Raw genomic sequence first — 18,130 nt, forward strand, 5'->3', positions numbered from 1 at the left:
CAAGTCTATGGAAAAACCTTCTGAGAACTCTATATATTTCAAACGCTCCCATTAGTCACATTTTTGTAAATCAGCATTTTTATTAAACATACTTTGTGTGTAAGGGAAAAGAAAAGGTTGGATTAAGTTTTACATGTTTTATTGTACAATAAAGGATTATGTTTTTGAATAAATATTTAACATCTGAATTTCAAAATATTTACATTTTCTAACAGCATGATATTCTGGAATTAACTTTGTAACTTTGGGTAAAATATCCCCTAACCAACACCTCACGCCTAACAAGACAATGGAATTGGTCCCAACGATTTTCACACTTAACATCTTCCCAGCTCTCTGACTATATTGTGAGAATAACCTTATGAATTGATGTACCATCTTGCATATACAGCTGCACAAATTGCATGAGGAAACCTGTAAGTGTGCAATGTGTTATTTCTGATTTACAACAAGATCTGAGTAACATTCCTTAAAATTAAATATTTCCTTTGTAATGATTCCAGCTCATAGCTTCTTTTTGTTACATTTCTAGCAGTTTCTTCATTAGCAAGCATTCATATCATTAATTTCCTGCTTTTATAATGATACCCTTTTTATTTATTTCAAATCACTAATTTTCCATTCCAGTCAAAGTCGCAGCACCAAAATTATTTAACAAATGCTTTGCTGTAGTGGCAGATCATCTTTGAGTCCACAGGCATACCTATGTCTGGATGATAGTCTACTACTAAATGCAATATTGACTACTAGCTTTGATTCTGAATCCTGTGATGAATCTGTGGTCCAGTAAGATTACTACCTCCCTAATGGCCGAATGGAAAACTTAATGACAGATATACCATTGATGCAAGGAAAGCACCTCCAGGCAGGTGCACTGGTCGCTACCTTCTAATGATTCAGACAGTACATTGCTGAAGAATCTGCTAGCACCTGTACACCCAAAAGTAGCTCCAATGAGAAATCTGGCCTTTACTGTGGCTTTGAACTAACAAGTCTTCTGGGTTAGCTCAAAAATTGTATTTCACTCAGCAAAAGGAATATTCTACATATTTTTAGAGCTCAATGTCTAACAGCATCGACTACACATGCGGTGGAAGAGTGTGTTTGTATGAGAGCAATCCCATACAAATAATCAACAGAAGAGCAAAAGGCAGAGCACAGTAGAAGTAATTAAACACCTAAAAACTCTGAAAATTACAGGAAACATGGATAGCAAATGGTAAATATTGAAATAAACTTTTTACTCCACTTAAGTCAACAAACAAAAAACAAAAACAAAAATAGATGAACAAAAAGTTGCCACGTTAATGATGGCAGTGGTTCAAGCAATTGAAAGTGCAATGTATTTGAACTGTTAGAGAAAAAACTGGACTGTTAAGGCATCAAAATCAATTTTGTTCCATAGCGTTCTCTAAATGAAAAGGTATAGGATATACAGTACATGAGGGCCATGTGTTTCACTGTTGAGTACAGCAGTCCATTTAAATCACTGACAATTCTATTATAGATTTGAGATTAAAAGTATTATTTTGCAAGTATGTGATCACACAAACCTCTTTGATAAGAGAGTAGGTGGTCCATAGCATTAACAAGATACTAGAGTGCTTACTTAGGGCTGTCCATGTAATCCTTACTTATGGTAAGTAATCACAGTGAACTCATTACATAATGAAGATTTCAGAATTTGGCATTCTGAAAAGTACAGCTAGCCCTGGAAGGCAACACAAGAAACTATAAAGCACATAGTAACATTTGAGGAATATTCTGCAAAATCAAGGACAAAGACTGAAATAGTAACAGGGCAGAAAGTGAGATAAATTCAGCCATATAACCCACTGACATAAATGGGGCTACATTAATGTAACGTAGGGCAGAATTTGGGCTTGTGCCCTAGAAGCAGAAAGTGAAATGTGTGTTCAGGGAATAACTAATCAAGAAGAGTGAACTTGGGACAAAGTGCAACCTTTTTGGTCGGAAGCATCATACACATTTTTCATCACATGGTAAAAACTGTGCAAAAGGTACAAGAAAAATCACTTTGCAATGGTGTGCTTATCAGGAGAGGTGTTTAAAGGACACTAAGATTTGAACGCCAATGGAAGATAAGGACGCAGCTGTGAGGTGTAATGGGGCAATGGATAGAATGACAGCACAGTATACTGAAGTGCAAAACAAGTGAAGACTAAAAACAGTAGCTTTCAGAAACAGACAGTATTGCTCACAGGAGCAAAGTCAATACTGATGACATGGAAGGTTTTGAAAGAGCTAAAGTAGAAGACAATACTTATGAAAAAAGAGGTGATGATGAAAGCCGATGAAGAACTGACTGAGATGCATGTAACATGCAGATTAAGGAGGATACAGCATAATGGTGAAGACAAACTATTTTTTAAATAGCTCCTACAGTAAATAGTCTTTTCTGGGACAGTAAACCATTGAAAAGCTGAGGCTGATTAGATTTATTTTTAAAAAAGTGAAATACCAATGTGGTCCAAAACCAAAACAGCCTAGATAAGCAGCAGTAATTGCAGCCTGGGAAAAGCAATTTCCTGGCACATTGAGGGGGTACATACACCATTCAACTGAAAGACATGATTCACTGTGTAGTGCATGCCCTAAGTAGAGTACAGGTTCCCTTGAGACAAGAGTTAAGGGAAATGTGAAACAGAATGACAGTGGTGAACTAATGTAATAGCCAAATGTAGCCCACAGACTGGGTGAATTCAATAGCATGTGTAATAAAGGTATCAGGACACTCAGCATGTGTGTGGATACCAAAGAACTCAGTGAGAATAAAATGTAGGAGCATTACTGAGAAAAACAGTGAGATACGAGGCACAATATTTTACAAAACTGGATTCATCACATGAATTTATACACACAATTAAGTAACAAGAAATTAAAAGAAATGTGTACATTGGACTTCAGAATGGCCTGAACCAAAATACTGAGCTTGCATCCCCCTTAACTTTGGGAAAGTGTGGACCCACATCCAAACTTTGTAATACTGTTGATGTAATGGGCATACTAGAACAATGAGTATTAATATGCCTGAACTTTGAAAAGTGTGGAATTGAATATGGTTTCAGAGCCAAATTTCACTACCTGGGCCCACTTCCACAAGTAACACATACTTTGGCTTCCATATGGGAAAAAGTTCTGGTCTAGAAATGTTCCACAAAGGATGATGGAAAGAGTCAGAGTCTACATTAACAATGTGGTGATGTGGCTAATTCTTAGGAAGATCATCACAGGCTGTTGGAGAATTAAGAAAAATGCATCAATATAACTGAAGCTCATTTGCTAAGCAGGAGTTGATGTAATTGTGACAAACGTTAGCACCAGCAGGAATACAGCTGGGACTGACTAAAACAGAAGCAGTACAAGAAATGATAAAACAAGATTTTAAAAAAAAATCCTTGGATATAACATACTTCAAGGACAAGTTTATACCTAGTCTGACAGCTACAACAGCTGCCTTTAGAACAAGCCAATACTGACCAGACATGGCTTCTAGATCATAAGGAGTGAAATAAAATTAATTAAATAATAGTTACAGGATCAATGTTAGCATTTTTCAACCTGAGTAAGGAGACCAGTGTTTATAGATGCTTCTAAATATTGACTGAGCATGCTCTTATTAAAAGATTAATGTCGATTTTCAGCAAATCTTGAAACACTGGGGAAATTCCGGAGGACTTGAAGAGGCCTAATATTGTGCCAATTTAAAAAGGGTAAACTGATTTACTCAAATATTTATAGATCTGTCAGCCTGACATCGATCCCAGGAAAAATAATGGAATGGCTGATAAGGAATTTTATTTATAAAAAAATAAAGGAGGGTAATATAACTAATGGCAATCATCATGGGTTTATGGAAAATAAATCTTGTCAAACTAATGAATTTTTTTTGACAAGATAACAAGATTGTTGATAAAGGTAATAGTGTTAATGTAATATACTTAAACTTCTGTAAGCATTTGACTTGGTATCACACATTTTGATTAAGACACTAAAATGATACAAAATCCACACAGCATTCATTAAATGGGTTAAAACTGGCTAACTGATAGGTTTCAAAAATCTAACTGTAAATGAGCAACTGTGATTCTAGAGGGTCCTGAAGGGTTCAGTCCTTGGCCCTACACAATTTACTGATAAAGTTTGCAGGTGACACAAAGACTAGGGGAGTGGTGAATAATGAAGAGGACAGGTTACTGATACAGAACAATCTGGATCACTTGGAAAACTGGGTGCAAGCAAACATATACGTGTTTCATTACAGCCAAATATAAGGTCACACATCAAAGAACAAAGAATGTAAGCCATACTTACAGGATGGAGGATGTTATCCTGGGAAGCAGTGATTTCTGAAAAACACCACTAGGTCATGGTGGATAATCAGCTGAGTATAAACCTTCAGCGTTACACTCTAGCAAAAAGGGGTAATCTGATCGTTGCCATGTAAACAGGGAAATATTGAAGAGGAATAGAAAGGTTATATTATTTCTGTATTTGGCACTTGTATAACCGCTATTGGAATACTGCATCCAGTTATGGTGTCCACAATTCAAGGAGGATAGCGATAAATTAGAGAGGGTTCAGAGAAGAGACATAAGAATGAATAAAAAATTGAAAAACACGTATTATAGCAATAGATAGCAGGAGCTCAGTCAACTTAAACTATCCATGAGACTAAGGGGTGACTTGATCACAGTCCATAAGTGCTTACATGGGGAACAGAAATCTGATAAGAGGGCTCTTCAGTCTAGCGGACAAAGACACAAGATCAAATGGCTGGAAGCTGTAGGTAGACTCATTTAGACTAGAAATTTTTCAACAGTGAGGGTAATTAACAGTTGGAACAAGTTACCAAAGGTTGTGGTGAATTTTCCATTACCGGAAATCTTTAAGTCAGGATTGGATGTTGTGATGATTTGGAGAATCTGTCTATGTACAACTTAGAGAGACAAGTTGGGTGAGGTAATATCTTTTATTGGACCAACTTCTGACGTGTGCATCTCTCACCAACAGAAGTTACTTCACCCACCTCGTATCTCTAATATCCAGGAACCAACACAGCTATACCTATGCTATGTACAATTTATGAATTCTGTTTGAGATTATGGATTCTATGTACATCTATAACCCTCAGTCAGTCAGTCAGCCAGGGGTTGACAAGGACACCATCATGTATTGCACCCCCTTTATAGAAGAAAGAATGGAACAAACAACAGAAATTGTTAACCTGAAGGGCTCCCATTCAAATGGTAACTCCTTAGGACAGTGGGTTGGCTGAAGCCTTAGGAGAATCAGTTTTCTCCAGCTTCTCTGCAGGGGCTATACTTTGATTGAATAGAATTTCCCGAGAAATGGCACAAGGAAACAACAACAACTTGTAGTCAGTGTGACTCATCAAAACATAGGATTCTTTGACATAAGAGAGAGAACAAAAGGGCATGCTTTCATAGCAGAAGGGATCTTTTTGACAGTGGGACCAACAGAGACTGAAGAAATCTGCCTGCAGTGGTCAGAGTGAGAGACTCCATGTTCTGGAGGGGATCCTGAATGCCTTAGAGACTAACTAAATCACAAAGAATGCTCAAGAGTAATGAGGAAACAGACAGGAAAGGGCATAAAAGTGTTTTTTTTTTAACCTAGATCTGCATATCTCTTGTGCTGTTTAAAGTAAAGAGTAATTATGTTAGAAACCTTTGTAACACCTGTGTCTGTTTACATCAATGATCACATGTCCCTAAAGAAATTAATTGTAAAAAAAAGAGTGCCCAGAAGGTTGGAAATCTGAAGGATGTGCTTAAGCAACAAGGAGGGGGTTGAGTGAATAGATTCTAGTCACAGAACCTAGGCAGCTGGACCACAGCAGTCTCAGAAAGGAGTTCTTTTTCTAGTACCATGAGTGTGCACCTAGAGATCCAGACTCAGGAAAGCTTAAAAGCACATGGATCTAACATGTGGACTCCAAACACAGCAGCCTGGTGAGTGTCCAGCAGGGGGAGCTTGATGATAGCTGTGACAGATTCCCCTCTCCCCCCCACCCCAAACAAGGGTTTTCAGACTTTTGTACTGGTGACCCCTTTCACACAGCAAGCCTCTGAATGCAACCCCCCTTATATATTAAAAACACTTTTATATATTTAACATCATTATAAATGCTGGAGACAAAGCAGGGTTTGGGGTGGAGGCTGACAGCTCTGACCCCCCATGTAATAACCTCGGGACTCCCTGAGGGGTCCCGACACCCAGTCTGAGAACCCCTGCCCTAAAAGATATGCTCTAGTTCACCCACAGCTACTGGAACTGAAGCAGGAATTAATTCATGCAAGTCTTATGGCCTGTGTTATTTATGCAGGAGGTCACACTTGATACAGGCACTGAGAGTACTGGAGATCTAATGTGTCTCCATCCTCCTTTCTTCTTGGGGATTAGGAAAATAGTTGGCATAAAATCCCTTTCATCAATGTTGAGATGGTATTGGCTCTATGGTTCCTCTCAGAAGTAGCAAGTCTACCTCCTATAAAGTATCATCTCATGAGAGTGGTCCTTGAAAAGGGATGGAGAAAGGGGTTTTGGAGGGTGAAGGAAGAGGAACTTTATAGTGTAACCAAAGTGGATAGTATGGGGAAGGATCTAGGATGGGGTGAAATGGACTCCAAGGCATAGAGTACCATCAGTTCTAAGGAGGATATCCCATCTTGCACAGATTTGTCAGAGGTTCTAGAATCTCCTGAGACCCATCACGGTTGATGTCTCTTGGAGAAGGCAATGAGTGTCACAGGGTAACTGGTCTCTGAACAGCTGAAGCCCAGCTCTCCTGGACTGCAGTGGCTGGGCTCAATCCAGCTAATTAAAGTGGACTGGGCTATACCTGGGCCTATAAAGGGCTGCTATTAGGCAGCTAGGGGGAGGAACGATTGAGGAAGGCTGAGCCCTGGGCAGCAGAGGCCACACTGGAGGGGAGTTAAGTTCTGTGGTGAGTCCCTGTAGCTAATGGGGCCAGAGGATCAAGGAGCAATCCCACAGCTGCAGTTCCAAGAGGGGAGCAGAGCTGGAGGAGGCAGGAAAGTTGCCAGAAGTCAGGGATTCAGAGACCCCTGGAAGGGATGGCCCTGAAGCTGGGGGCTAGGTTTTGACTTAAAACTGCCTTCTGTTTGTTAACTTTGCTATAAAAGAATAAACCTCCGTAACTGAGATAGTGCGTGAAAGCACATGGTTGGAGCTGGGTGCAGCAACAGCCCACCCAGTGACACTGTCCTTTTCCCAAAGCAGAATTGCCAAATGAAGAAAATGTGAGCTCCCATCTCCAAAGACAGTGCTGTCAAAACCACTGAGGAAATATCCCAGCAACAAGAGGGAATAGCAGACCAGCTTCTTTCATAATGCTCATGGACTGATGGCGTCATGATCTTCCTTGTAAGAAGTTCTGACACAGTTCAGATTCAGATCTGAAAGGATGGTCATGTTCTCCAAAGCTGTGTAATCATCACAAAGTGTCTTCTCCTTGTGAGTTTTTGGTGTAAGCTCACAAGAGCGTGTTAATGCTGATGATGTATGGAGGATGGTCAGTTCTTTGCTGTTACTGGTGGTAATAACGGTCTATGCTTAGAGCTCTGCACGTAAACAAAAGCATCTGATCTGCAAAATGACCCACTGATATCTGCGTATATAAAGCTGATATATGTAGACTTGCAGGGCTCTAAATAGAAAATTTGTATCTGCATCTGATCTGCAGTGGTTCATGGATATCTATGGATTTGCAGGGCTCTATCTATGCTCATGCCTCTTTTTACTCAGTATCGACAGTGATGAAGAGGAGGGTCTCTTAGCCACAACTCTGATGGTTTTTTGAGCTTCCATGCACAAGGCACGATAGTCACCTGACCTCAACAGCATAGGGGAAAATCAGATCTCCTCTTAGAAGTGGATATAGAGCAGTATTTTTCTGTAGACTCTAGAGAGGGTTTCTTGCCCTCTTGGTGAGCCTGAGACTAGCAGTACTTGCCTCTACCTTTGCCTGTCTTTCCATCCAAAGTGGTAGTGCTGGTAGTGCACTCAATATCTCAGAGTGCTGTATAGTGGGGTCTGCCCAGCCCAGATCCAACTGGGACCTCAGAGCCTGTTCCATGAGGTGTTTCCTAACCCTGAACCTCCTACACTTAATGTGTACAAGGTAGGAAGGAGTGACAGATGCGACACTTAGCAGAGATATAAGCTTCTCTGAGGCAGAGGCACCTCTGATGGTTATTGCTGACTGGGAAGGAACAGGGCAGGAGATGCAGTTCTTGACACTCAGAGCCCTGGGCATAATTGGAGTCCCGTACTGGGAAGAGAGCATGTGCGGTGTAGGTATTCCCTGAAATCTGTCAATCTATCTTATAAACTACTTAAACTAAACTAATACTTTTTTTATGTATGCCATCTACAATTTATAATACTTGCATGTTCGATGTAGGAGAATCAACCCTGTGGACACTGAAGAGTTCTATCTTTGACCATGCAGCAGTAAGAAGGAACTGGAGAGGTGGTCAGTCTGAACGGCCCCTTATACTCGCAGATCAAAGCACAAGAAGGGAAAGAGTGCAGACCAACAGAAACTACTAGAAAAAAGTCTTCTTAGGCACATGGAGCACATGAGTACCTAGAGTAGAATACACACAGGGACCAGCACATGAAGAACAACTGATTTTAAATGGGATAGGAAAAGGCTCATGAACATAGAACAGAAGAACTGCAGCAGAGATTTAAAAGGGACCCTCTCTCAAGAGAGGGCTGTAGTCATTTAGAGGGAACTAGACCAAGGCCCAGGACCCTGCTGAGGAGTGTCTGAAAAGTTGGGACAGACTAGTCTGCCATCAATGGATGCTAAACCTTTAGGCAAGACAGACATATATGTGGACTGTTTATTCTTTTAAAATCTGCTTTGTTCCTACTGCTAAAACAAACAATATTTTTGTTTTAAGAGGGCTGTCTGATCACTATATCACTGGTTAGACTCCTAAAGGGAAGAACTGCAGGTGCCCAAACTCATCTGGACATGCAGGGCAAGAATGGTTGATACACGTGGTACTGTAGCCCAGGACCTGGTCCAACAGTGGGAGAACAGTGGAATTCTGCCCACAGATAGGTAAAGGCATATGATGTAAACATCTACAGGGGGGCGCTCGGAGACACCTGAAAGGGGACATCAGTGCAGCTAACCTGTATGAGTGACAAGTGCTATTCTATCTGCAATAGTTATCAGCATGGAATCCGCTCCCCGCAGCATGCCATCTCAATGGATCATACCTTGTCAGACAGAACTTCACACAAGCTGCCGATGCATGACTCTAAGGTGTGTTGAGCATGCCCAGCTTCCACTGAATTCAAGCAAGATTTGGGAGAGTGCTCAACAGTCTCAGAATCAGGCCTAAAGGAGATGCAGTTTAGTTCATAAATAATTCCATAATTTAATCCACAAAGGATCTTCCACTTGAACACTTAGCCTAGTTTTATTATTTAGCCTTGTGAATTGACTTTTTAATTTGTCTCCTCTGGTATGTGTGTAAAACAAAATCTAATCTCTTAAACTTAGATATAAGCTTATCTTTCATGTACTTTTTTTTTCCCCACATGGACACCTTGGTGCTCTGACCAAACCTAAAATTCTGAAATGGTCTCAGAATTTCTTATTCTAGATAGTGCATTTCTTTCCATGGTTCTTTTCTTGATCCTTTTATTCATGGGAAGACATTTATTCCATAATTTTCATGTGAAGCAGGCTCTCATCCATTACCTAGACACAGTCACTCTTTTTATAAATCATCCAGGCTACTTATGGCTTTTGAAGAGAAATCCAAGAGGTGTAGAAGCCTTTGAAGGTACGCTTGTTTTGTATTTTGTCTTCTAATTTGCAGACAAAGCTTCAGATACCAGATGGTCCTACTGTTAATTAAACAAGAGCTATGGCAGCATTTTAAGCGTGCCTTGGTATACTGTCCATTTCTGAGATGTGTAGTGTGGCTACAAGGAACTACCTACATATCTTTACCCATCATTATCCTCATGATGCTGAAGCCAGATCCTATTTCAGGAGAGCTGTTTTACAGTACCTTTTTAATTAAGCACCCCTCAGACATCCTCTTGGTGTGGATTGCTAGTGCTGGTTCATCTTCAGGGGTGGGGAACTGGGAGGCAAATTTATGAAGGAGAGAACTAGGTTACTTAACAGTAACGGAATTTTCTGAATATATTGCCTCCACAGATCCACACTAACTATTCTTCCTTCTTTTAGAACTCTCTATTGATTTCCAATATATTGATGAAAACAGAGGGTTGGAGTGTTGAGATGCTCTAAAACCCTTCTTAAATTAAATGTTTCATAAGTGTACTGAGTGTAAATGGCCCTAATAAATAATTGCTTTAAATAGTTCTGGGATTTACATATCACATATGACTCCAGGAATGTGGACTTGTACAGGCAATATTGAAGAAATATTTAGTAGCAAGTAACCTGGCTTTTGTAGTCCTTCAGACACTTTTCATTCCACGTGACAATCCTCACACATCCAAGCCAGTTTGAATGAATTTTGCTAGTTTGATTTCATGAGGCATATATTCTTTACTAAAATCAGTATACTATTACCACCTACTGTTGTTCCTCCTCCCCCTTAGGGTATTTTTGTAATTATAGTAAGAAAAGAGATCAAGTTTCTCTGCTATGATTTGTTCATCATAATACAAACCCATCCTGTTAAATGTGTATGTTTTCATTATCCTCTAGGTGTTTAAATAAAGATAATCTTATTTTATTTTATTTTACTAGGGATTGAATTTAGAGATTTACCATACAGTTACTGTCAGGATCACTCTTTTCCAGTTCTAAGAATTTATCTCATTACATTTTTTCCAGCATTCTGATATTTCCCCATTTTTCATGATCTTTCATAGTTAATTGTCAGAGGTTCAACACATTTGTTAGCCAATGACATTATATACTGAAGAATAAGAGTATCCTACTTCTGCCAGGACTCTCCTACTTTCAGCAAGCTAAAATACTTTCTTCTGCCTGTCCTCAAGCTGGTTAGCTGAATGTTGTACTTTTTGATACCACTATCCTAGTTTCACGAGACATGTTTATGTTTCATGACAACAGCAGAAAACTTTCACTATCAGAAAGTGTTCAGATATTTCCCATTTTTATACTAATTCAAAGAAATTTGCATTACATACAATATGCATATATGCCTTATATTTGATATTAAATTCAATAGAAAGGCTGCTACATTAAATGCACCAGCATCTTGAATGTCATAGACGAGAGATATTCACCAAAAAATGGTTAGAATTAATTGTAAGGATAGATTTTTTTTTTAACTCACAACCCCAAATATCTATATTTAGGGTAAGCAACAATTAAGGGAGTGAAATGACAAACATTTCAAAATTTTTAACCTGTAACACAATAAAATAATTTTTTTAGGGTTATACTCTTCCACTGTGTAGGGGACCCGGCATGGCTTGGTTCTTGGCGCTCTCTTCTTCTCACTTTATACTCTTTTTTTCTCATATGTTCACAGTTTCAACTATCATGTCTACACTGATGACCCATAGATGTACTACTTCTGCTCCTGACTTGCCTTTATCCAATCCTGCATCTCAATCTCCTTCGCTGACATCGCCTTCTGGATGTCTCCTAACTCATTTGTCAAGCTTCACACTTCCAAAACTGAACTCTAGGTCTTTCCACTCAGCTCCATGTGATCCTTTTTTTCCTGTCACTGTCATCAACACAACCATCTTCCATACCCCTCAAGCTAAAAAACTGGAGGCTGTCTTTGACTCCTCTTTTTTTTGTTCTCTCAGAGATCCATGTATTCAAGTCCCTTCTGAAGACACTTCATCCCTGCCAGGGTGCCTTGGGTATCATGCTATCTGACAATGTCATGCTTGAAGAATAATTTCTGTATCTTTTATGTGCCATATTTAAATTACGGGAGGAGCAGTCATAGTCCTTACATTACAAATTTCTGCCTTTTAAAAAATACTCTAATGCCTCCATAATTTGTGGTGGGATTTAGACATTTGGCAGATGGAGAATCCTAGGGTCAAGGAGGTGCCTTTTGCTGGCAACATGAAAATCCATTCAGATTTGGTAGTTCACGTATGCTTGAAAAATCATCATTTCCCATCTATGTTTCAAACAATATAGTTTGCTTTTGGTTCGATACCAAAAACTCTTGAGATTCCATTTGCACTGAAACATGTATCATACTAGCACCTCATCTCAGGAGTCTACACAGAGATGAACTTCTGGACAGGACAGAGCTACTGCAGTAGATCCTCTGCCTCTTGTGGCTGTGCCCATAAAATATGTTTAGGATTACGAGAACATGCATTGTGCTGAGACCCTGGAAACCCTGATTTCTACTCACTTCAGCGAATTGGTGATGATAATTCCATGCCTTTCACAATCTCTATCATTGAGCAAGGTCTCTGTCATAAACAGATAGCTAAGGGTTAATGTCTCTTTCACCTGGAAAGGAGTAACCTGAAACACCTGACCAGAGGACCAATCAGGAAACAAGACTTTTTCAAATCTGGGTGGAGGGAAGTTTGTGTGTGAGTTCTTTGTTCTTGTCTTGTGTCTGTCCCTCTCGGCTATGGGAAGGATTTTTCTGTCTCCTGCTTTCTAATCTTCTGTTTCCAAGTTGTGAGTACAAAGATCATAAAACAATAGGGGTTATTGTTTTTTTTTCTTTTGTATTTACATGTGTGTAGTTGCTGGAGTGTTTTGAATTGTGTTCTTTTGAATAAGGCTGTTTATTCATATTTCTTTTAAACAATTGACCCTATATTTGTCACCTTAATACAGAGAGACCATTTTTATGTATTTTTCTTTCTTTTTACATAAAGCTTTCTTTTTAAGACCTGTTGGAGTATTTCTTTAGTGGGGAACTCCAGGGAATTGAGCCTGTGCTCACCAGGGAATTGGTGGGAGGAAGAAGTCAGGGGGAAATCTGTGTGTGTTAGATTTATTAGCCTGACTTTGCATTCCCTCTGGGTGAGGGAGGAAGAGAGATTAGCTCTCGGTACTTCTGTTTTCCAGGACTGGAAACGGGGAGGGTGGAGTCCCTCTGTTTAGATTCACGGAGCTTGCTTCTGTATATCTCTCCAGGAACCCAGGGAGGGAACACCTGGAGGGGGGAAGGGAAATGGTTTATTCCCCTTTGTTGTAAGACTCAAGGAATTTGGGTCTTGGGGTCCCCAGGGAAGGTTTTTGGGGGGACCAGAGTGCCCCAAAACACTAATTTTTTGGGTGGTGGCAGCTTTACCAGGTCCAAGCTGGTAACTAAGCTTGGAGGTTTTCATGCTAACACCCATATTTTGGACGCTAAGGTCCAAATCTGGGAATATGTTATGACAGTCTCACAAGTTAGACAAGCCAGAAACAGAACCCAAATCTTACATGGCAGATCTAAGTCTCAGCCACTTCACATTAGCAAATATCTGTTTTTAGCTATGCCATCTGTTAGATAGGGCGACTCCTGCATATGTAACCCAGCAATTCTGGGTCCACAGATGAACATTGCCTTCTCCTGCTGCCAACTCATGAAATTAGTCATTTTGTTCCAGGGGAAGTTGTCTCAATTGCAGTGCTAAAGATTCAGGATTCAAACCCTGCTGTTTATAGATCTGGGATTCTCAGGGGCCACGGATCTCGAATCCCAGGCCACAGTGCTCTTAGGAGTCTGTACATTCCGATCCACCACCCAGTGACCTGTAAACAGTCACCAGAACTTGAAGCTCAGATTTGGCAGAGTACTCTAGTGAAGGGATCTGGTAGGCAAAACTCCAAGGCTTCTCTTTAAACCAAGCAGAGGAACAGGAAGTCATGCCTGAAACTGGGTCTTTCCCTGCTTAGGACTGCCTCTGTGCTACCTGACTCTGATCTCCTGGTATCCAGCCTGTCCACTGGCCTGTCTTAGACTGACCTCCTGACTCTGCCTGTCTCCTGACACCTGGTCTGCCCTCTGGCCTGTCTCAGACTCTGGTCTCCTGGTATCCAGACTCAGCTGGCCTCCTGGCTCCCAGCTCCCACTATGACCACTAAGCCCAGTCATGCCAGGGACAGATTGTTCCTGTTGCACATAATAGAATTTATTTTTGCCCTTAAAAAACACTATGTTAAAATAATATTATTGAGATAGCAAAATCATAGAATCAAAGAATATCAGGGTTGAAGGAACCTCAGGAGGTCATCTAGTCCAACCCCCTGCTCAAAGCAGGACCAAGACCCAACTAAATCATCCCAGCCAGGGCTTTCTCAAGCCTGACCTTAAAAACCTCTAAAAGGAGGAGATTCCACCACCTCCCTTGGTAACCCATTCCAGTGCTTCACCATCCTCCTAGTGAAAAAGTTTTTCCTAACATCCAACCTAAACCTCCCCCACTGCAACTTGAGATCATTACTCCTTGTTCACATGCGTCTGACGAAATGGGTATTCATCCATGAAAGCTTATGCTCCAATACATCTGTTAGTCTTAAAGGTGTCACAAGACTCTCTGTTGCTTTTTACAGATCCAGACTAACACAGCTATCCTTCCGATACTTGACTTCTTGTTCTGTTATCGGCTACCACTGAAAACAGTCTAGGTTCATCCTAGAAGATAGGTTAAACCTTAAACCTAGCATTTCCTATTTTTGCATCCTTGTGCACATCTATATAGTAGCCTTGCCTTTGCCATCAACTTGCTATGTGATGCTTGGCAAAAGCCACTTTAACCAAAACTTTTCATGAGTGGCTATTGAATATACATTCCTTTATGTTCTGGGTGCTCAACCTGCGGCCTAATTTGCAGAAGTACTGAACAGTCACATTTTTTCCACACTTTTTCCTCTGTGTGTAGCTACACACATACAAGTATACATTTTCTTATTATTTAACCTCTGCAGTGGAATGATTTTTTTTTCTTTTACCCAGAGAAAATATACTAAAAACAGTACCAGGGATATATCTACATAAATGCACTGATTTTTGTCTGATCAAAAAAGCCCTGCCAGTAAATTATACATCAACACTTATTTCAGAATACTAGACTTCACACTTTGGTTTTAAGAGCAGTTAAAGGCTACAGTATAATATAAATACTGCAGCACAGCTCTTCTCTGCTTTCATGAGAAGAGAATTGAGCTTCATATCATTTGCAGGGAAAGCAGGTCTCAGTTCTCAGACTGCCACAATGCAATCTCCCAGAAGCATTCTGGCATTGACAGGATTGCATGACATACTTAAATATTCTGCATGCATCCCCAGGCTTCAAAACTGGCAACAGTTCTCCAATTCAGGACACGGATTTGATTTCACAAGGTAAAAAACGCTAGAGCATTTGGTTGATCTTTAGCCCTTTAGTAATATTTTCTTTACACTTCATTAGAGGTAAAATCCTATATTGTACTGCACTACTGTGCAAGAAGTAGTGGGGAGGACTCAGGTCATGTCTACATTACCCCATACGTTGGCAAAACGTTTGTTGCTCACGAGTGTGAAAAAACCACTGCCCTGAGAGACAGAGGTTTCGCCAGCATAAGCGTCATGTGCACAGCGCTATGTCAGCAGGAGATACTGTCCTGCCAACACTGCTACCACTGCTCAAGTAAATAGTTTTATTATGTCGATGGGAGAGCTTTCTGCCCTCGGCACAGCGTGACTATACGAGTGATCTTACAGTGGGACAGTTGTATCGGTATAGCCGTGCTGCTGTAAGCCTAGATGTGGACTTAGGGACCCCTATTCTTTCCATGCACATACTATGGGGATGATAGCAGTCAAGAACGAGCAAGCGGAGAGTGTATCAGAGGGGTAGCCATGTTAGTCTGGATCTGTAAAAGCAGCAAAGAGTCCTGTGGCACCTTATAGACTAACAGACGTATTGGAGCATGAGCTTTCGTGGGTGAATATCCACTTGGTCGGATGCATGCACTACAGTCTAGTCTATAAGGTGCCACAGGACTCTTTGCTGCTTTTTCAAGGGGAAAGAGGATCAGATAATGTGCTGAACTGTACTTCAAAGTCTCAAAGAGGCATGGTCTGCTGATTAGAAAGAGCTTTCAGACTAACCCATAACTGCTGCACTCAGCAAGTACTATGAAAGGTGCACATTTGCCCCTTTTTTTTTTTTTTTTGAACAAAAAGGTCTCCCTAGGGAGCATGGACTACTCCAGGAGTGCTTCTGCTTCCTCTCACTGCACCAGCCAACGCAAGATTTGGAAGAGGCAAATGATTTGTTCTGCTTTAAGGAGCAAAGGGAAAACCCTGTCCAGATTTCAGAAGGCAGGAAATAGATATGCAATCCAGCCCTGCTGCTGCTGAAGTCAATGGGAGCTTTTCCTTATTGTTAATACAACTGGTTCTCAAAAAATATAAACAGTCAGAGCTACCACTATTATCGTTTACTTTACATAGTATTCTTCGTTAGACTCTCTTGCACTCTATCACCACCAGAGAAATAACCTCCTCTAAATAACCTCCATGAGCTTGGATCAGCCCATTGGTTCTTTTGGCTTCTGCTGGCAAAACACAGTCTACAAGTACACCTCCATCCTTGTTGTGGAAAATTCCACGAGGAAGTTGCAGGATACCCAAGAGCACAAGTCTCTAATAATCCTGATCCGCTGGGGCATCTGAAATCATCCAGCTCAGCCTAGAAGACGAGTGGAGTCAGTTAGAATGGAAAGAGGGGCAGAGGACCAGAGTGATGCATTAATTCAGAACATCTCTTTGACAGTCTCCACTGTCAGGACTCCAGTGAAGCTACCAATAGAGCTTAAAGAGGGGTGGGCAAACTCCAGCCAGGGCACAGGGGCCGCACCACACAGCTCCTGGAAGCAGCCACATGGCCCCGCTCTGGTGCTCTAGCTGGGGCACAGGGACAGGGGCCACTCCACATGACTTCTAGAAGCCGCGGCATGGCCCCGCTCTGGCTCCTAGGTGCTCCAATGGCCCCATCCAGTGCTCCAATGGGAGCTGCAGGGGCGGTGCCTGCGGATGGGGCAGGATGCAGAGCCACCTGGCTGTGCCTCTGCATAGGAGCCGTAAAAGGGACATGCCACTGCTTCTGGGAGCTGCTTGAGATAAGTGCCACTCAGAGTGCACCCCTGAGCCTCTCCCCACCTACTAACCCCCTGCCCCAGCCCTGACCCCCCCTCCTGCTCTCCAAATCCCTCAATCCTAGTAAGAAACACCCTCCTGCACCCCAAACTTCTCATCCCCAGCTCTACCCCAGAGCCCGCACCCCCAGCCAGAACCTGCACCCCTGCCCCAGCCCTGATCCTCCTCCTGCACTCAAACCCATCAGTCCCAGACCAGAGCACCCTCCTATACCCCAAACTATTCATCCCCAGCCTCATCCCAGAGCCCGGACCCCCAACCAGAGACCTCACCCACTCCCGCACCCCAACCCCCATTTTGTGAGCATTCATGGCCTGCCATACAATTTCTATTCCCCGATGTGGTCCTCAGGCCAAAAAGTTTGCCTCTCCCCCGACTTAAAGCCTCTCTCCTTGGTAGAACTCCTAAGGCAGACTGACAGCTATACTGCAAGCTCTCTCTCTTTGTGCATGCAGAGATTTCAAATCGTACGTCCCCTGCGGAGTGATTCAAATTTTATTTTTCAATTGTATACTACAAACTCTCAATGAAATGTGTACCGAGAATCAAGTTCTGCTGTTTCCCTATGACAATGCTAACATGACTGATATAAGGACAGTGCTCCCAAGAGAAAGTTATATCTTACTTGTAAAAGTCACATACCAGATGAGAATCTGTGATATAAATATGAAGCGTAAGGCATCCAAATACTAAACCCAAGAAAATATGAACACTGCATTTTTAATGATTTTTTTCAAAGAGCAAAAAACTATAAAGCTCACACATCTGAACAAACACTTATTTCTATCAAAGCTAAGCCATTTTTTTTAAAGTAGAGAAAAAATGAAATATCAAAGTTCTAAGAAAATTCCCAAGGGGACATTTTCAAAGAGAAGTCCAAAACCTTACCTACCTTTTTTCCTTAGCTGTTAAGTCCATGTAATACATTGTTTTCTCCAAACAAATGCTTCAATTGTATTTTTGCA

General features: G+C 41.2%; 1 protein-coding gene across 6 annotated transcripts in view; it reads right to left on the reverse strand.

Annotated features, from left to right (window-relative positions):
* Nucleotides 1-18,130, reverse strand: part of CRIM1 (cysteine rich transmembrane BMP regulator 1) — a 321,806-nt gene that overhangs the window by 76,426 nt on the left and 227,250 nt on the right. The window lies entirely within an intron of this gene.

Source organism: Gopherus flavomarginatus, chromosome 4 (genome assembly GCF_025201925.1).
Source record: "Gopherus flavomarginatus isolate rGopFla2 chromosome 4, rGopFla2.mat.asm, whole genome shotgun sequence".
NCBI classification, from domain to species: Eukaryota; Metazoa; Chordata; order Testudines; family Testudinidae; genus Gopherus; species Gopherus flavomarginatus.